Source organism: Phocoena phocoena, chromosome 6, assembly GCF_963924675.1.
Source record: "Phocoena phocoena chromosome 6, mPhoPho1.1, whole genome shotgun sequence".
Lineage (NCBI taxonomy): Eukaryota > Metazoa > Chordata > Mammalia > Artiodactyla > Phocoenidae > Phocoena > Phocoena phocoena.
Genome location: NC_089224.1, coordinates 106862859 through 106883690, shown reverse-complemented (window position 1 = coordinate 106883690; position 20832 = coordinate 106862859). Strand labels below are relative to the sequence as shown.

The 20832-nt window shown below is 48.7% G+C and overlaps 1 protein-coding gene across 2 annotated transcripts in view; it reads right to left on the bottom strand.

Moving 5' to 3' along the window:
* RALGPS1 (Ral GEF with PH domain and SH3 binding motif 1) overlaps positions 1-20571 on the bottom strand; it is a 281611-nt gene extending 261040 nt beyond the window's left edge. Inside the window, exons 1-2 of one of the 2 annotated variants that reach the window (XM_065878487.1) lie at positions 19859-19886; positions 1319-1397 (exon numbers count right to left, since the gene is read on the bottom strand). The gene's annotated coding sequence lies outside the window, so the exon portion shown is untranslated. Of the gene's footprint in view, positions 1-1318; positions 1398-19858; positions 19887-20378 lie in introns of those variants that run through there. The other variant, XM_065878490.1, reaches the window with a different exon arrangement.
* Between the last annotated feature and the right edge of the window lie 261 nt (positions 20572-20832).

The following is a 20832-nucleotide window of genomic DNA, read 5'->3' as shown; positions in this document are numbered from 1 at the left end:
TGCAATATCAAGGAAGGAAGACTGGGGCCCTGGCAGGAAAGCATCAGAAACTTTACCTTCTGCCTCTTTGTGAAAATAGGTTGACAGAAGGGTAAGGCTACTAGAAGAATCTGAAAAATATTGTAATATTTCAGCTTTTAGCATTTTTGTGACTGCTCCTACCTGAATAAAATCTCCTAGGATTCTTCTAGGCAAATACTCGCTGCCTCTTCCCCTATTATCTTACGGTATCTCAAGACTTGAGGACCATGGCTGCAAAGGGGATGGATGCTGGGAGCCATGAGAGTCCATGTTGGTTCCAGCTTAGTAAAATTTATGGAGCACCTACTACGTATAAGGCATTGAGCAAGGCACTGCACAGAATACAATAATGAGCAAGACACAATCCCTGACTTAAGAGAGCTTGAAGTCTAGTCAAGGAGCTAAGGCAGGAGGTACCGGGGACATCAAAAAAGCACAATGCAATGCAGATCGTGGCCAGGGCCATGAGAGGGGGTTGAAACAAGTGTCAGGACAGTTTAAAAGGAGGAGAGCTCCAGTGAGTTGGGGAGTGCAGAAAAGCATTCTTGGAAGAGGTGACCGATGGGGTGGGCAGAATCTCAGGGAACAAGAATTGGGGGTGTGGGGGGGGAGGGGAGAGGGAGGCAGGGGGTTGACGAGTAGATTATAGAGTCTCTTGAAGACGATGATCAAGTCTTATTCCTTGAATCTTATAAGATTCTTTATATCTTCATATTCCTTCACCCATCCTCCCAGGGCCAAGCGTAACTCACACAATGAGCCGGCCCTCTCTGATGAAGGGTCTGATGCAAGGACAGCCAAAAGTGAGGAGGGGAGCTGAACTGAGAGAGGGGAGGGGCTTGCGGGGAGGTACAAGGACCTGACTGAGCTTGAGAGAAAGGAGGTCGCCCAAGTCACCCCAACTGCTGGGAGGCCGATACAGAATGTCTGTCTTCTGAGCAACAGGAGCAAAAGGATGACAGCAAAACAGGGTGGCAACAAGTGTTCTTGCACGAGGAGGAGGCAGAGAGAGAAAGAAAGGAAAAAACCCTTGATACAAGAACCAGTGGTGAAAACCCCAGAGCTTAATTCATCTGGCGAGAAGAAGCCCCTAAAACACCCTGTGCGTGTGGCTCACTGAGAATGCCTGATGTCCCGAAAGCCCCTGTGCCCTCCTCGACCCTGCAGACTTGCTGATAGCAGGTTCCTCTGACTGCAACAGGACCCGGCTCACCTGTACCAGCTGCACCTCTGGGTGCCACAGCCTGGCTCTCTGCTCAAGAGGGCACAGGTCACTAGGGTCAGTGAACCCACTTACCAGGAACACATGTTGGGCTTCATAATCCCAGGCCAATAGGATAAGCCATCCCAGCACGTCTCTTTCCAAACAGTAGCCGCTGTAAAAAGTAGGGGGGATAATTCCATTTACACAATGTTCCAGACGGTAAGACTTGTTTCTCAAGGCTCAGCAAGGTCAGACCAACTATAGTGCTAGAAGATCTGATTTGAATCTGTTCTTTGAAATGTCAAAAACCTTCCCTATAGATCAATATGTGATATCATTAGCCTATCAGGTAGCAGAGCCTGTCCTAAAATCACCGGAATTAACTTCAACCTCTTCGGTCACTATTCTCCTTTCCCACCATGCTTTGGATACATGCTGTGGTAAGCATGGGAGGGTCCGCCTGGGGACCCCTGCCCCAGAGTGCGTGCCAGGGAGGCAATGCCCAGCCCACCCAGCACGGGGGCAGCCTCTCAGCCGCCCACTGGCACAGACAAGCATCCTGCACCCGGCGCCTGCAGAGGGCCCCGGGGCTGGTTTGTTTTCCTTCCTCCAAAGCGCCCCCTCCCTCTGCCCCCGACAGCCAGGTGGGCGGCTTCATGACCTCCTTCACTGCAGAAAGTTGCCTTTGGCTCCTTCGGGTCCTTCCTTTAACCTAAATGTTTCCGCGTCTACTCCTGACCCCCCACTCCCACCTCTGAGGAAGAGGCGCCCACCAGAGACCCAGGGCCGGCACCCCCCTCGCACCTCAGTCTCCGCCACTCTCTCGGCCTGAGAACATCCGCAGTTCTCCCAGTCTTCCAAAGAGCTTCTGCCCTTGAACTCCAGGCTGCTTCCTCCCCACCACCCACGGCAACGCCCCACCTGACTTTGGGTCAGCAGGACCTTCTAACGGCTGAGGCTCAGGCTAGTGGCCGAGCTCTCGGTAGCCTCCAACACGGCTCACCAGTCCCTCTTTCTGGAAACTCATCAGCAGCCTCAAACAATGACCTCATGCTTCTCCCCCTCCTGTCTCCTCAGCCTCTCTGGCCACCTCTGCTGGCTCCTTTCTTCTGCTCACCGGCTTCCAGAGCTGCCTCGCAGCCCCTCCCCACAGGAACCCAAGGCGCTAAGAGGCCAGGCCCTGCCTCCCTCTCCACCCTCCCCTGGTGCACACTTCGCACTCCAGCAGCAAGAAACCAACCCAAACACAGGCCGCCGACCGAACCGACTGAGGCCCTCACTCGCCACCTGCTTCCCGCAGCCAGGCCCGGCTCGGGCTGCCCCCTTTTGTTGTGACCTTGAGTCACAGCTCATCAAACTTTCAGATCCTTCACTCCCAACAGCTGAAAAAACATTAAGCAAGCACCTCTAACATACATATGTTTATTTGTAAATTAAATATATGTTCTAAAGTACCGACACGTTCTATACGTTACAAAACAAATGCAAACAATTGAAGGAAGAGATAAAGATGAAATATGTTAAATTATTTTATTCTATAATACAAAAAACTTTCCTTCTCATTATTAATAATAATTTCAGTGAGAGCAATGTGACTGCTATGCTTCCTTTGACAGAGTTTTCAATAAACTTTACATGGAAGTACAGCATATGTGCAGAAGAATGCATACAATAATACAGTACCAGCGCACAGGTCAAAGGATTCCCGCAAAGTGAACATACCCGCGTAACAGCACCCAGATGGAGGAACATCGTGAGCCCCCCACCACCCACCGCACCCCCTTCGATCTTTACCTGCCTCCCAAGGGTGGTCACCACTCTGCTTTCTAACAGCAGAGATTACTTCTGTCCGTTTAAACTTTATACGAACGGAGCCATACAGTACACAACCTTTTGTGCCTGAATGAACATTATGTTTGTGAAATTCATCCTGATTTTTCATTTTTCATGGTTGTTCACGAACTCATACTGATGACAGTTTCCCACTGTGGGAGTTGACCCTGCATCTGTCCACTCTGCTGCTGATGGACACTGGCATTGTTTCCAGTCTGGGCTATCACAGGTGGTGCTGCTATAACACTCTTGAGCGATGCCATTTGGTAACACATTTGCATGCCTTCCTGTTGGGTTGATGCCCAAGAGCAGAACTGCTGGGTCATAAGGTGAGTACGTGTTCAGTTTTGGTAGATGATGCCAAACAGTTTTCCAAAGTGGCTAAACCAATTCACACTCCTACCAGCGTTCTGGCTGCTCGGCACCTTGGCCAGCACTTGATACAGTATATATATATTTTTTTCATTTTAGCCATGCTGGTCAGTAAGACATCACAAAGTAAGTATTACGATCACTTTTAAAGGAGATTGAAATCAGTGCTTCTTTCAAGCTCACAAAACTAAGGTGAATCAGAGCAGGAACCCAGGTCTTCTGACTCCGAATAGCATACTGTGTCTACTTGCAATGAAATACTATTTCCAACATAAACACCCCAACAAGAGGCTAACGCACTGATAAAAAGAACGTGCTTATGGACTATGCCAATCCCAACACCTGACTCATGACAGGAAAGAAAGAATAAAAGGGTCTATCAACCCAACTTTGAAACAACATATATAAAAAGTCTGGAGATCTTTCCATCCCTCACATTTGTACAGTTCTTTAGAGTACAGACTGTGTTCACATGCATGATCTCTGGTTTGAGCAGGAATTTTATTCCTGCTTTTTCTGTTAATTAAGGTTTAATGTTATATCTTCTTTTAATAATCAATTCATTTGTATTCTATTTTATAATCACAATCACAATTATTTAGAAATAACTTTATATTTATTTGAATGGTTCCACTCTGAATGCCAATCCTTTCCTACTCTGACTTGTCCATTCATGGGCTTTCATTTTGACTCATCTCTCTGTTACTGGAGCATGGCTTCCAGTGATTTTTTTCCCCCCAGGAATGGTGCGTGGGTGTGGCAAAAGCTACACTCAAGGTGTGTCCTTGTAAGACTGAAATGAATTTCTGTTGCCATCAAATGTGAAATAAAACTTGGCTTAGTATGAAATTCTTGGGTCACAACCCTTCCCTCAAAACTTGATCAGTACTGCTCCACTGCCTCTGGCACCTGTGCTGCAGACAAGCCTGAGCCTAGCTTCGTTTTGTTTTTTCTTGGATTTAAAGGTTCCTTCTACCAGAATGCTAATGGTATCCTCTCACTATCCTTGAAATTAAAACAAAAACAAAAAACAAAAAACTTCACCTGGATATGTGAAGTGTTAGATAATTTTGTTACTTTTGCCTGGTTCATGATGAGCCCTTATAATTTACAGATTCAGGTCCTTCTTCGGTTCGGGAAAATTGAGGATTTGCTCTGGTCTCCAGTCTGGTCCATCATCCACGTCTGTGGTCTCCTCTGCTGCTTTCCTGTCCCTTGTGAAATTGGCAGTTTGTCCTCCTCCTGACACCTTGAATTTCTGCAGTGCCGCTAATTTCAGTGCTGGCATGTGTGATTTATTGCCCCACATTCTTTAAGTCCACAAGCTCCTGCTTCACCTCAGTCTGTTGACTCATCATTTCGTCTTTCATAGCACCTTTAACTTCTCTGAGAGGACAAAGAAGATGATGTTTGAAATTTACTTCAGTTTACTGAGTAAAAGTTTGGAAACTTCTTTCCCAAAGCCTGATCTTCTCTATTTTTTGCACCCTTGTTTATTTCCCTTTATACTGCTGGATCTTTTCAGTGGGTCCTCTCTAGTTTAATTTGTCTATTCGTTCATTCTTGAATGAGGACAGATGAGACCTGGCCTGACATTTATCCAAAAATAGTGCAGATAGGCTCCCCTTGGTCCCCTCTCCATTCACCCTGGTGGATTCAAAGCTAAGGTCCAACACCATCTCCATCACTCATCAACGGTGACCACTCTTTAGTTAACGACTTCACTTCTTTTGCCTATTTCCTCCTGTATAAAACTAGAAAGTCGAGCTAATCTTCAAATGTCTTTTAGCTCCACATTTTTATAATACTTTTATACATCATCTAGGTTTAAAATTTCATTAGTTTGGAACCAATTGTCAAGGATTTTGCTAAATATACGTATAAACAAAAAATACCCTATTTCTTAAGAAAGACTCACTGTACTCAATTTTTAATTAAGAAAACCACAAATATTAAGCTCAAGAAACAGACTTCATTTGATTATACATAAGAAAAAAGAGAATTATAAATAATTTACCAAGAGCTAGCAGAGTACATGCCCCAGGGATGTGCTGGGTATGAAATGTGTACAAGAGGCAAAAGCTAAACACAAGGAACTGAGAGTAGCCTTTCTCTCCCATTCCGCCTCCCCACTGCACCTTCAGTCTTGTCTAAACACGGCACACCAGGTGGAAAGACTGCCAGCTGCCTGAGCCATGGCTGGGCCTGCCTTTCCGCAGCCCACAGCCATTCTACAGGGTAGCGTTGACTGAGAGCTTCCCATTGCACACGCGTCTCCACGCATCGTCCCATTTGATCCTGACAACACCTGTTGGGAGACTCAGTCCTCCGCGGTCTCTGGCACTCCAACCTGTCCTGTTGGGACTGCCAAGAATGCAAGGTCCTGACCACCCTTTACCTAGGCCATTTCACAGGGTTGTGTTGCAGAGAGCAACCTTGAGAGATGCGATAATGTCTCCCTCAGGGACAAAGGGCGGCCTTGCTCACTGCCTGCCATAAAGCAGCAGGTTCCCCAGGCTTGTGTCTCTCAGGTGTGACACAAGGCAAAGCATCCATCTGGACCCACAGTGTCACCTCCATGGGACTTGGGGGAAGGGAAACTGACACACACTGATGCTTATGCTGGTAATAAAGTCCTTTGTCTGACTCAGGAGTTATACATACCAAAAGAAACCAAGTAGACAAGAAAGTTCTCCCTCCTAATTCCCCCTACTACCTGATTCAGTAACCTGTCTCTCCTAGATCTTACTACAGAATTCAATATACATCTTCCCACCTTTAACTCCATTTTTTTGTTCTTTACCTCAAACTCGCCTAGAATCCACTGCAGTAGTGGTTAAGCTTATCAATTCTTTTCAGCATTGAAATCCAAATGCCCCAACATAATAATCATTCCTTCCCGTGCTTCTGTATAACTCCTGATATCTCATGAATTTAGCTCCTGGGTAAGTTACCAATGAACTGACTTCTTTTCCATTCATGTGTTTTCCTGCTTTTACCCAAGCGCCATGTGGGATTAAAAAATTATTGCCTTATAGTAAGTTTTGGAGGCTCAACCATTTATAGGCTCCACATCTGTTAAATGGGGCCAGTAATGGTGAGGCTGGTCCCCAATATCCATCCTCCTCTTCTTCTTCAGTAACAGAACTTCTGGTTTTTAGATGGACATATGGTTTCCCTGAATACAGGTTACATTTCCCAGCTTCCCTTACTGCCATGTGTGGCCATAAGACCAAGAGAAGGCCGATGGGATGCAAGAAGTGTCATGTGCAATTGCTGTAAAGTGGCCCTCAAAGTCTGCAATGTAGATGCAAAAGCCAGAGTTCCAGCAGCCATTTCAGGCCATAAAGTGACCCTGGTCTTAGAAGCCATCCCCAAGATCACCTCACGATGGAACAAGACAGAAGGAACCTGGGTCTCTGACCATGTAGGCTCAATACTCTGAGCTGATTACCCTCCTGACTTCTCACACATAAGACAGAAACTTCAATCTTATTTATGTCTTCATTATTTTGAGTTCTGTGTCATTCATACCCTAACCTACAGAAATGGCTCCCTCATAAAGAGAATGCTAGAAGGTTACATGAGAGTATGTATCACAATGGATATCCATTTTTATATTCCCCCAACAAAGGGGCAGGTGCTGTTTTTACACAGAGCAGGCAACTCAAACATTCGCTGAAACAAACAGAATCCGGAAGAATGAGGCCATTTCACTGCCTTAAAATTTTTTTTACCAATTTATTTTTCCAGATGAAGATCGCTATTTTATCAAGTTTTATAAAATGTATCACTGGAATTGCATTAAATCTTTACCAATATTTGGAGATATAGTATTGTCACTATTACTATGTTTAGACTTCCCTGGAAAGAGCCAGAAATTGATTGACTCATTGATTTTCATCCTATCTATTCAAAACATTTAATATGAGGCTACTCTGTAATAAGCCTATTCGTAAAAATGAGACTTTGTGGAGTTGGCGAACAGACCTTAGGTAAATAATCTCTCATGCCACCTCCCCCAGTGCCCACCAAACACTGAGGGAGGTGAAAGAGGTGGTGACAATCTCTACCATCACTAAAGACTAAGGCTAATGTGCTACTTTGTCCTCATCACCTCCAGCTGTTGATCCAGAATCCTCTTGCCTCGCTTCTTCACAGCCAATAACACTCCCCTGACCAAGGTTCCTGGGCCTGGGGCTTTTTCAACTTCCATCACGTAAACTTTCCTGTGATGCTCCACTGTCATCCGTATCCTCTCAGTGCTCCCGCCCGTAGGTGAGGGTCACAGAGCTGAAGTTCTTTATTTCACACACTTGCTATATGGGTGGGGTTTAGTCCAGTGGAGGTATCTGCAGAGGTCCTCAGCTGACGATGGTACCATCATCATCACTATTACTACTGTCATTTCCTGAAGCAATACTCTGTGACAGACACTTTGGTAAGCACCTTACCCATAGGAATATACCACTTGGTCCTTACAGTAATTCTCTAAGATGGGTATTGTTATCACTGGGTATTGTTTCAAGTGAGAAAACTGAGGCCCAAAGAAGTTAGATAACTTATCCAAGGACACACAGTCGATAAGAGTTTCCTCCCTGGCTATGGCAGCAAGCCCTTGGGCAAAGGCGGGATTTGAACCCAGCTCAGTCTGACCCCCTATTCTCAACCATTTCTTTATGTTCCATCCCACAGAGCTGAACATGTTATGTTCTGTAAGGTACATGCACTCCCATCTATCCATCTATTCCCTTCTCTTCGACTAAGCATTGGGGTTTCTCAACTAAACAAACATTAATCCCTTTTCTTCTTCCTTTCCTGAGAAACAAACGGCTTCATACCAGGATGGCTGGCCCTGGTATTAAGGACAGCTACTTCCTTCCAGGTATCCTTGATCCTGTCTCACTACTCCTCAGCTGTGGCTTTCAGCACCAGGGTCAGTGGTAAGCGGGTCTCTGCCTCCGTCCTACACTCCTAGGTCTTTGGGTTCAGGGTGATACTTACAATAGACATGTTGGATCATAGATCAGTCTCCCACTGGCTCTCTCAGATTAAAGGCTCTTCCCCAGGTTCTGTTAGCTGATCTGAGGCATTCTGTCCTACCAGGGGGGTGGAACTCCACTTTGGCAACTTGGGACCCTCCCTCCACCAGCCGTCTGAGTAGATCTCAGGTACTTTTATAACTCTAAGACCTTACGTGTAAGTTCTGGAAATTCTACAGCAGGCTCTTCCCTGTTATCCAAGCTCAGGACACATGGAGGACCAAGGATGCACTCCCAAGTCACAGGGCTCCCACACCACATTGGTCCAGGCCCAGTGGTTTCTCACCTTCAGAACTTCCTCCCACATGTCTGGTAGCTGCCTTTCCTGGGATCTAGACACATCCCCTTCCCACTGAGGTTGCAGACCCACCCTGAACCCCAGAATGCCAGATGGGGCCCCAACTTTCCTGCTTCAGGAGCCAGAGATTTCAGTCCGAAGGGCCAGCAAAAGAAGGCAGGGGTGGATTTCTCAAGAAGGTTCTGAGAGAGGCTGAAGGGTTTAGAGGCTGGATGCAGAGCCTCCTCTGCAGAGTCTTTCACACATGGAAGCAAAGGTCATTAAAACGACCTCTCTCATGTGGGAATGGCTCCGCTGTTAGGGAAAATAAGGGGATCAGGCGTGGCACCAGAGCACTCAGCTTCCAGGGGACAGGGTCAGAGGCCCACGGGAAGAGAGCTGGAGGGGATCCCACCCCACCAATTCCCATAGCATCACCTTCTTAGGTCGCTCCTTCCTCACTGACCACCCCTCTGCTCCTTCCCCAACTCTCCCACTGTGCCCCGCCCCACATGCTGGCTCCCCCAGCAGTCCAGCCAGGACCCTCTGCTCCCTACACATACCCTTACTGAGTAACTCCCACCTCCCCAAGGGCCAAGGCTCTCTCTCCAGACCAGTGGGGCATCAGAACCACCTGTGAAAACCCTTCAACACATAGATAACCAGCCTCTCTCCCAGAAATACCACGGAGGATTCTGCTCTGGCTCAGACCTCTCTCTGAGCTCCAGGCTAGCAGGCCAGCTGCCGGGTGCTGTCCCACAGGCGTCCCAAACTCAAAATGGCCAAAACCAAACTCACAACTTCCCCTCCCAACTCAACACTCCTCTCACGTTCCTTATCCTGTGACTGTCCAGCACTTCACATCACTAAGTGAGAAACCCTGGCACTGCCCACCCTCCCTCCCGTCCACTAAATCTCCAAGGAGAGAGGCCTCTACCTTGGTTTCTCTCGAACCCACCTTCTCCTCTCCATCCCTATGGCTCCCTCACCCATCTCCCAGTCTCCTCCCATACCACCCATCCTCCACACCAGGAGTATAACTGAAGGGGTCTCTCTCCTCCTATAACTCTGGAACAAATCTCCACCGGCCACAGGATAACATCCGAACTCCTAAGCACTGCTAGCGAGTCCCTCTGAGGACTGACCCCAAACCACCTTTCTGACCTGTTTCCTGCAACCCCACACAGCTCACCACACCTTAGCCACAGCATAGTCTCTCCTGCTTCTGGACGTCTGTTATCTGTTTCCTCTGCCTGTGTTCCCCTGCACCTGGGACACAGAACATCTATCTTTGAGATCCTGTGAGTCTGACTTGGTGCCATGAGCTTCCATTTCCACTACTTACCAGCCCCAACACAGCATCATCGTCATTTATTTACTCCCATCTGTCGGCTGGTGGGCTCCTGAGGGCAAGGACTGCAGTGTCAGGCCCAGTTACATGCTCAGTAAGTGTTTACTTCATGAGTGAAACCACTAATGAGATCAAGGTGTTCTTCCACCCCCTCAAGAAGCAAAGGAAGCAACCAATCTTTAAAGCAATAAAAATAAGGCCAACTGCTATCTGGGAAACCATGGCAGGTAATGTTTCAGTAACAGATGTTTTTGGTGATAGATGGGAGTTCTGAAAAAGAAGAGTCAGCAACGACAGACTCTGTCGGGCGTCTCCAGCACAGGTCAAGAAAGCAATGCCCTGACCACTGGGCCGTGAGCACTGCAGAGTCCCCTCACGCTCAGGGCTCTGACCACCCCGGCTGCGTGACTTCGTGAATTCATCACACCCTTGCCCCAACTGGGATCATGACACATGCAGTCGCCACCTCTTCACCTTGCTAGCTCCAACTCCTCTTTCCTCTGGGAAGCTGTCTCTGACCTCCCAACTGCTTTATGGCCTCTGAGCACCGTGTACTCTTCTTTTACAGCCATTGTCAGTGCTGTAATTAATCTTTCGTACACTTATTTGTTACGGTCTTTGTACTTATTTTTATACTTACTTAACTTCACTACTAGACTGTGAGCCAAAAGACAGCAAGGACCAGACCTGTCTTTTTCCTCTACTGCAGCCCCACACTTGGCACAGTGCTAGCACTCAGCAGGCCCTGAACAAGGACTAGATGGATGCGAGGGTGGGTGAGTAGACGGATGGATGGACGGCAGATGGACAGATGTACTGGCAGGCAGGCAGGTCTGGAAGACAGGGAAGAACAAGGAATAAGGCTGCCTTTCGTGACTGGTACAATAGTTTAATAACATCGAACTCTCTTTACTCTGATGCGACCCTTGCAAAGCAACCTCAGATCTTAAAACTGGGGCTTTCGGGGCTTCCCTGCTGGCGCAGTGGTTGAGAGTCCGCCTGCCGATGTAGGGGACACGGGTTCGTGCCCCGGTCTGGAAAGATCCCACATGCCGCGGAGCGGCTGGGCCCAGAGCCATGGCCGCTGAGCCTGCGCGTACGGACCCTGTGCTCCGCAACAGGAGAGGCCACGACAGTGAGAGGGCTGTGTACCGCAAAAAAAAAAAAAAAACAAAAAAAAAAACTGGGGCTTTCCCACTAACGAAAGGATGCACACACACTGGGGATATTCCTATTTACTTGGAAAGCAGGTATCAGAGCAAAGTGACACACTTGGCATTCTGGCTTCATACCCAGTGATCCTCCTATAATACCAGGCTGCTCTCTCTGTTCCACAAGTATACTGGCTATATTGATAAAAGTAGGTTCCAATAATCTCTCAGCCCCCTAACATCATGATGAAGCCCCCTAAGATCAACACGCATATTGCTAGCAGACCACAAGAGGCACTGCCTTTTCTCAGCCAGCCACCATCCCCAAATACCGGTGCTGGGCACCAAGTCAGGTGTTAGCTCCTCTTCCCCACAGTCACACTATAGATTCAACAGGGGACCCTGAAGCTGAGGTTTTCATCAGAGAGAAATGCTTCTTCATGGGTATGGTCTATGAGCAATGTTATATGACCTGCAGGCAGCTACTGAGAAACTGCAACATACAAATGGATGGGTTTTACAGGTGGAGAATCAGTACACCTGAGTATGAAACCCTGGCAAAGTCCCCATCCTCATGTGGAGAGTAGGAAGAGTGGACTCAACGATCTCTAACCTTCAGATCAGACTGACACTACAACTGATGAGCACAACGGCCACAGCAATGCTCACTGCAAAAGAGCCCCGTGGCAGGTATACCCAGAGACAAATTAGAAAAATAGGCTAACTGAAGCAACCAGCATCTTTTGAAAACAACAAAGTAATGCTACATATCAATCAGCAAGTACCTTCTAATCTTATCAAAAAGCTTCCCAGAAAGAACAAATTCTAATCTTAGTTATCAACTAACCAGCACATGCATCAATCCCGTACCTTCGCTATTTATAAGAAAGATCAGGGTTTCCTGGTCCCTAGAATGAAAGCAGACCTTAAACCCATCACCCCAAACTGAACTCAACGCCTCAAATTCAATTATCAGTAACATTAAAACAACTAAAGCCAAGAGAAACTATTACAAGTACCATTTGTCCATGAATCCCTGTTTCCCTATCTCACCTGTGATTCTTCCAATGTGTGTCAGAAACCACACCTCAAGGCCGCCCGGGCTGTGAGAAAAGACACCTGAGGAGCCCTCTGCGTCTCCCATAGCTCCATCTTGGGCAATTCCTTCACCCTCTCTGAGCTTCCATTTTCTCCTCTGCACACCAAAGCCCGCCCCACCTACCCTGCAGAATCATTATGAGGCTAAAGACACAGGTGTCAGAGACTTTGTAAAGTGTTGAAATATTTTATAATGAAGGGACCTCAGATCCAACAACCTTCTCATTTTATAGATTCAAATCAGTCACTGGGCACTCACCCTTTATTTCATCTGTCCATTTAACAAGCATTTATATACTACTTGCTACGTGCCACATGCTACGGCAGGCACTGAGGACAGGACTGTGAGCAACGCCACAGTCCATGGTGGGACGGGACTGCACACCCTGCACCGGGGAGCTGGACGTAAGGAACAACAGTTACACCAGTTACACGGAAGAGCATGTCGTTACACCCGCGGGCCATGCAAACGATTTGGGTTTTTTCCAAGAGAAAACAAGCTACTGAAGGGATTTAAGCAGAGGGAACAACACACTCAGATCGTTCTGGCTGCCGAGTACTAGCCCTGGGCTAGGCCCTGAATACGGTGGGAAGAAGAAATGCAGACTTTGGCTCTGCAAAGTCTGGTGGGGGAGTCACAGGAAGCTGAGGCTGCTACATGCCAGAGCAGGGCGTTGTGGGAGCCCCGTGGGAACACTCCTAAATGTCAGTGGCCTGAAAGTGCTGGAGATATGGTACCTAGAGAGAAAAAACAAAACAAAACACAGCTACAGGGAGGGCACAAAATAAGAAATATCTTAAAATAGTGAAAGTCACTAATTCCACATAACAGACTTTATTGCCACAAAAAGAGACGCAGCAAATTCTCCTGAATTTATTAACTTGTTTTCCATAAATATTTAATTACTCAGAAATGTATCAAAAACACAGATTCCCCTTGACCTACTTATCAAGCTTATACAAGAATGGGTGAGAATTACTGTATCCAATAAATAGGAATTTAATTACATTCATTACTCTTTCTCTTGTCTCTAATAAGATGATTTCAAAGAAACCATTGACTGTTGAGGCCAAACATTTACACTTTCTTCTGATTACTCAAGTTAACTGTCTTAATCTTAAAATAAAATCTGATAATAAAAATATTTAAATCCTAAAGAGGGAAAGTATAATGTTGCATAAGTTTATATTAAAGTCCCATTATTTGGACTTGAGGATATGGGGAGCGGGAAGGGTAAGCTGTGACAAAGCGAGAGAGAGGCATAGACATATATACACTACCAAACGTAAGGTAGATAGCTAGTGGGAAGCAGCCGCATAGCACAGGGAGATCAGCTCGGTGCTTTGTGACCGCCTGCAGGGGTGGGATAGGGAGGGTGGGAGGGAGGGAGATGCAAGACAGAAGAGATATGGGAACATATGTATATGTATAACTGATTTACTTTGTTATAAAGCAGAAACTAACATACCATTGTAAAGCAATTATACTCCAATAAAGATGTAAAAAATAAATAAATACAAAGAAATAAAAAATAAAGTCCCACTATTTACATGGAATCACAGAACAGTGAAACAGAAAGTACTTGGGAAACCAGCCTTCAGTTCCTGGACAGGTCTGAGACAAGGCCCACACTTGGGGTGACTCCACCCTCCCCCTCACCAGCACCTACTTCTTTTGTGGGCGTCAAGGCTTGCGTGCACAGTCTCAGTGCAGGCTGAGTACTGCCTGCCACCCTGGGTGCTCCCACCAGCCCTCACCACCAAGTACCTCTGAGCTTTAACACATCCCTTGTGCAATAACTCACGTAACTTCCAAAGGCAATAAGTTAACATCCCCTGCAAAAAAACAAGCATCCTGACAGCCCTCTAACAATGGGTTAAGAGAAGATTATTCTAGCTCACGCCGACTGGATGCTCATGAAGTGCAAGCACTATGCTAAGCCCTGTTCCTCGTCATCTCCTTGAAGTCCTGTAAGAACCAGACGGAGGTAAGTACCATCACACTTCCTGTATTGATGAGGAAAAGAGGAATGGTCACCTGCCCAAAGTCAAAGGGCTTGTGAGTAGGGTCAGGACACAAACCCACATAGGCCTGACTCCAGAGTCTGCTGTAAGTGCTGCCCTGTCCGCCTCTTTGACGCTCAGGAGATAAATCTCCTTCGAAGAACACAAGGGATTTGAAAGCTCTGCAGAAAAACCAGGGAAGAATGTGCCTCTCCACGTCTTCATGGTCTCTGCTCTCCTCAGTAAGTGCAGGCGAGACAAGCCTGACTCATGCCTCCCTTTGGGGAAAAGCCATGGAACTGATCAGTGCAGGGGGTCAAAGAGAAGGTGCTCGCGATGGTGCTGGGCTGGAACCACCTGTGAGAAGAGCTCATGCAAAATCGGGGGAGGAAACACCTGTGGGCCTGTAAGGAAAGTCCCAAGGACTCCTTGAGCACTCTGTGACTTCAGAGCTGGTTTCTCAGATACCTTGGCCATCACCTTCACCACCAACTGGCACCGTCTACACTAGAACCTGGAGAAAACAGCCAAACAGGTGCTTCCTGGTGCTGCCCCAGCACCAAGGATAAGTAAAAAGACAGTGAGCACTCTGTAAGCACCAGCTTCCCGTCAGGCACCACACTAGGCAGCCCACGGCATTATTCCACTGAATCTTCAATGACAGCCCCCAGTAAGGTAACCCTGCCATCCCATTTTACAAATCAGTTAACTGAGACTAAGAGTGGGGAAGACACTGGCCCAAGGCCACAGAGGTCGTGCGGAGGAGCCGGAACTGGAACCCACATCTGGCTGCAGAGTGTGAATCTGCTTGGCCACTTCACTCGGGGTCCTCTGTCACCGCCAATCCCCTCCTGGTCACATTCTGTTTGCACGTGACTCCTCCACCAACCATCCGCTCCCCAAGGGCAGGATGGAGATCCTTCATCTCCATATGCCCAGCACTCAGCAGAGGGCTTGGCCCAAAGCAGGAGCGCAGCAAGGCTGGTGGATGGATGCCCACAGGAAGGAAGTGGCCCCAGGACGCCCCTCACAGAAGCCAACCCAACCAACTCTCCCCATCCCTGATCAGAATCTACAGACCATCTACTCAGCTCCCTGAGGCCTGCTCCTCCACAAGTCCACCTCAAGGGAAGGGTCAGCAGCCACACTTCTGGGGGAGGGGGAGGTGGGCTTCAGCAAGCATGAGCAGTTCATTTTCAGACTTGCCCTTCTTTCTGTTTCCCCATCTTGTCCTGGTGCAAATAATTCTTCCCTCTCCCACCCCTAAGACTTTGTAGGACAAGTATCACCACTCAGAGCCAAAGCCTACCACTAGTATATGGCACATGTGTGTCTCAGTCAGCACTCAAATACTTGGGGAATGAAGCAATAGAGTCCAGAGTCTGGGATTCACCAGAGACCTATCAATAAGAGTCTGCCAACATTCGGTAGCATGACCTGTCTGAGCAGAGGTCCATCACAACGTCCACCAAGAGCCTACCCTGGAGACTCAGAAGCAAAGAAAGCAGGAAACTTTCCCTGTGCAGGGACGAGACACAGGTATAGAATAATGCATGCAATAGTGAGGCACATGAACCGATCAAGGTATACACACAATGAAAGCCAAGGGATTACAGACAGGAGTGGTCACTTGTAGAGGAACTGAGTAGATTTCACAGAAAAGGGAAAAGTTGAACTGAGAAGCCATTCCCAAACCACCAAGGGAAAGTCATTGTTTCCTGCCTCCCTGAGCCCCATACTGCTCACCTCCCCACCGCTGAGCCCTGTTCTGTCATCAGTGACTTGTGTGCCTGTCTCTCTGCACAGTATGTGAGCACCTTGAGGGCAAGGACTTTGCGCATTCTCCATGGCTCACCCTCAGCTGTCCAGTAAATATCTGCTAATAAAGAATAAGAGTCTAGTTTAGATTATTCATAACACAGCAGCTACCCCTTCTTGAGCATCTACTATGACCTATTACTGCAAGTACTTTGCATACATGATCTCATTTCTTCTACACAAAAACCCCAAAAGGCAGATCCTATTATCACCATCCATTTTACAGATAAGGAAACTGAAACGCAGAAAGATTAGGTAAATTGCCCCAAGTCATACAGCCAGTAAGTGACAGAGCCGGACTTTGAATCGTGGGCTGAATGAAAAATCAGTTTTCAATTACTAGTGAACAAATCCCTTTTCCTTTCTCTTTCTGTGTCTGCCTTGCATCCAGATACATGGATTGCCCTTTAGTTCATTGTTCACTGGAACCAAAGCCATTTCTTTCCTAGAGAAAAACAAGGGCTATCTCTTGTTAGTCTTCTAAACAATGACTGCTAACCATTACTGAGTAAACATCATGGCGGGGTGGGGGAGCGTGGAGACACAAAATTGTGCTTAAGATATCAGTCAAAAACATCTATTAAGGAGGAATTGTATGTACCAATTGGAACATTTTCCAATGTTGGAACAATTTCCAAATAGATCAAGTAAATAAATAAAGGAGCAAGAGTACGTATAGGATGCTATTCTTTGTATAAGAGAAAAAATATATAACAAAACAAGAAAATGGTAACAGTGGTTGCCACTAGGGAGAAGACTGGGAACTGGCAGCTTGAGGCAAGAAAGACACTTTACAATTTGTCCCCCTTGAACTACTTGTCTTTTTAAAAAAAAATCCATGTGTGATTTTTTTAATTCTTAAAAAAAATAAGACAAAAACACCATTTAAAGAAACTCCTTATTGCCAGGCCTTTTCCAAATGCTCACATACATATGACTGCAACCATGGAAAAAACTTGTATGTTTATGAAAAACTGGGTGAACTTAATGTGTGGTGAAACAGGACTGTGAAACAACTTTTGTCTTTCATGTTGAGGTTCACTAATTTCACTATAAAGTTGTTGCAACATTTTTTTCTGCAATAAATAAAATGCACTTTGAAGGTGCAGATACGGCATACATATAAGCAGCAGAGATAATCTGCCACACCTTCTTCTGAAAGTCCTTCATCTGTCCCTTCGACAAGTATTTAATGAGCACCTACTATGTGCCAGGCAAAGTGCTCAACAGGTTTTTTGGGTTTTTTTTTAAGATGTTGGGGGTAGGAGTTTTTATTAATTAATTAATTTTATTTTTGCTGTGTTGGGTCTTCGTTTCTGTGCGAGGGCTTTCTCTAGTTGTGGCAAGCGGGGGCCACTCTTCACCGCGGTGCACAGGCCTCTCACTATCACGGCCTCTCTTGTTATGGAGCACAGGCTCCAGACGCGCAGGCTCAGTAGTTGTGGCTCATGGGCCTAGTTGCTCCGCGGCGTGTGGGATCCTCCCAGACCAGGGCTTGAACCCGTGTCCCCTGCATCAGCAGGCAGATTCTCAACCACTGCGCCACCAGGGAAGCCCTCAACAGGTATTTTTAAAAGAAGAGCTAAACAACAGGTCACTAGCTTCCTCCCTCCTGCCTTTCGGGAAAACATGCCAATCAGAAGGCCAGAGCTAGGATCACTCTTGATGTTCACGTATTCTAACACCATCCTCACTCAGCTAAGAAAACTGAGGCCTGGACAGGGGAAGGGCTCTGATCAAGGTTACATAAGAAGCGAAGGCCTCAAAATTACTTGTCCTGCTCTCCTCACATGCGACATGCTGTTTTGTTGTGTTGAAAGATGGGCAGTCAGGGAGGGGCAGAAACATACCCTAACACTGACAGCCTGATATATCAGGTGCTTTCACAGATCTTGTCAAATTTATTCTTCATAACAACCTCTCAAGGTGGACATGATTATCCTTGTTTTACAAATAAGGAGATGAAAGCTCTGAGAAGCTAAGAAACTGGTGTATAAGGCTTCAAACACGTATCTCTGACTTCCAAGCCAGAGCTCTGACCCTCCATGCTGAAAAGGAAAATCAGGTAGACTGGAGCCATATCACAGAGAGCCCTGGAGGCAAGATTTTCCATTAACGAAGTTTCTCTCTCAACCCTGGCTGCTGTCACTCCAACACCACCGATCACAAAGCCAGTCCCCTCATTACCCAACACATGTTGTAGCTCTTGTGTGCCACCAAGTTTGGGCTTTCCTTTTAACCCACAGAGATGGTTATCCAGAGCGCAGCAATCTCTGAGAGACATTTACATCGTTTCTGCTGGGACAGAATGGGATAATTCACACGTGCTGCTTTTAGAGCCTTTGGGTGCCTGCCACACAAGCACGGACCCCAGTAAGGACCCATCCCTTAGCTGCCATCCCCATGATGCCACTGGGTCACCGCCACACCAGGTGGTAGTGAGAGAGGCCAGCACCATGGAAGTTGGTCCCCCAAAGTCCCACAGCATCTGAAGTGAAGAAAAATGCAGGCCAGTACAGGAGAAGCCTCCTCCTGCCTTCTCTTCTGTCCCTGCAACACAGGCAGCAGGAACTGGTCACACTGCTAGTGAGCAGAGGCACTGCACAATGAAAGGTCACACGTATGGGTACGGGACACCCTTCCGAACAGGAGGGAGCCCCATCACCTCGCTTTCTTCTCTGCCCGGTAGAAACCTAACGAAGTTCTGGCATTCCCCTATTGTGGGTGTCTTCCTTCTGGCATGTGGTAAAATCAGTGTCATACTTGGGTGGGGAGGGGAAATTCCATAAGGCTCGAGTCTAAGCCTTATGCTCCAGTTCAGAGTCCTCACTGGGGTTGGGGTCTAAAGGTCAGCAAACAATGAAACGTTCCTGTGCTTCCATCTGCCATTCTCCCCGCCACAGCTCCCTCAGAGGCCTCACAGGGAGCAGCAGTCACCATCTCACCACAAACCTCATCCCAACCCCGAGCAGGAAAATGGTCTACCGATTAGAAATCCCCTCCTCTTTCGACCCTCAGTCTCCAAACACAATCTGCCCATCGGCACAGAGGCAGCAGACTCACAACTTTACCCGACGATGTACCCAGTAGGCACTGTTCCATCCCATCCTCACGAGGCCCCTGAGAGGCACACAAGGCAGGAACCAGGATGCTCACCTCGCAGAGGAAGAAACAAAGCTCAGAGAGGTGAAAGACTCTCCGGTAACACAGAGGTAAAAGCTTCTGAACCCTCACTCCTGTTCTGCCCCCTCACCAGGCTGCCATTTCAGTCTTTTGGAGACAACCACTGTTAAGAGTTGCAGCAACATCTGGTACCAGGAGCCAGCAAGCCAGAACCTTTCAAGCTTCACACTAACTACTCTGCCAGCACACACATTTCTCAACAGCTGATGGAATGAAAGCCAACAGCCCCACCAATCTAGGAGACAGGAAAAGCCCCCGAGACTGAAAAACGGGGCGCCCCACTTAAGGGCACGGCGTGGCATGGGGGGAGCCGCCGGCCTAGTAACCAGGGCAGCTAAGACCCAAGTCCGACCCAGGAGACGCACAGGCAGGCCCAGCCGCCCCTTCCGGCCCAGCCGCAACCTCGAAGCCTCCAGAATCCTCAGAGAGCCCAAAGCTCCTGCTTCCACTCAAACTCCCTGGACAGTGGGGAGGGCGGCTTTCCCTTTTCCCGCGACCACTCACCCTTTGCCCGCTTCTTACCTGGGGCCCCGCTTCCGGACCTGCAACCACTCGGGGCCCCGCCCCCCACCGCTGCAGGTCTCCCGAGCCCCGCCCCTTGCACCTGTGGTTTCCTCAGGTCCGGTCTCTCCGCCCGCTTTGGCCTCATCTCGCAGCCCCCTCCCCCGGTAAACCTGTGGTCCCACCCGGCCCCGCCCCCCGCACCTGCAGCCCCCTCGGCCCCTCCCAACTGCCTCCTCCAGCCCCGCCCCCCGCACCGGCGGCCTTTCCCCACCTCCACCCCCACACTCGCTGTACTCCATACCAAAACCCCCATTCCCACGACACACACTTAAAGCCCCCGGCCCGGTCCCCGTGCCCGACACCGCCGGACACAATCTCTACAGCCCCCCTGCCCCGCCCCCTGCCCCGAGGCCCCTCCCCGGCCCAGCGGCCCCTCGGGGTCCCGCCCCACACACCTGCAGCTCCCTCCGGCCCGGCCCTCAGGGCCCCGCCCCGCCCCGCCAGCCGCTCCTCTCACCGCCCGCTCTCGCCGCCGCCGCAGTCCCGGCCGGTCACCTTGACGCGGGCCGCAGTGGCTGCCGTCGCCTCCTCATGGCCCTGGGAGCGGCCCAGGCGGCAGCGGCGCCTTCGCTCGGAGGCCGGGGCCGGGCCAAGCCGGGCCAGGGCCGGGCGCAGCTGGAGCGCGGGCCGACGAGGGAGCGGAGCCGGCGCCCAGCCGCAGTAGGAACCGTCCTCTACTGGGTCTGAGCGGCGGGCCGCTCAGCCAATCGGCGCGCGGCGCCAGACCAGTCTCCCCAACCAGCTCGTCGCAGAGGCGGAGACACGCAAATCGACTGGCTGGGCGCGCCAGTGCGCAGCCGCTGCAGCCCAGATCCTCCCTGGCCTCGCTCGGCCTGCGCTGCAGCCCTCAGACGTCGTCTCCGCCTGCGAGGATGCTCAGCTGCCCGCACACCCTCCTCAGCGCCCCGCCACGC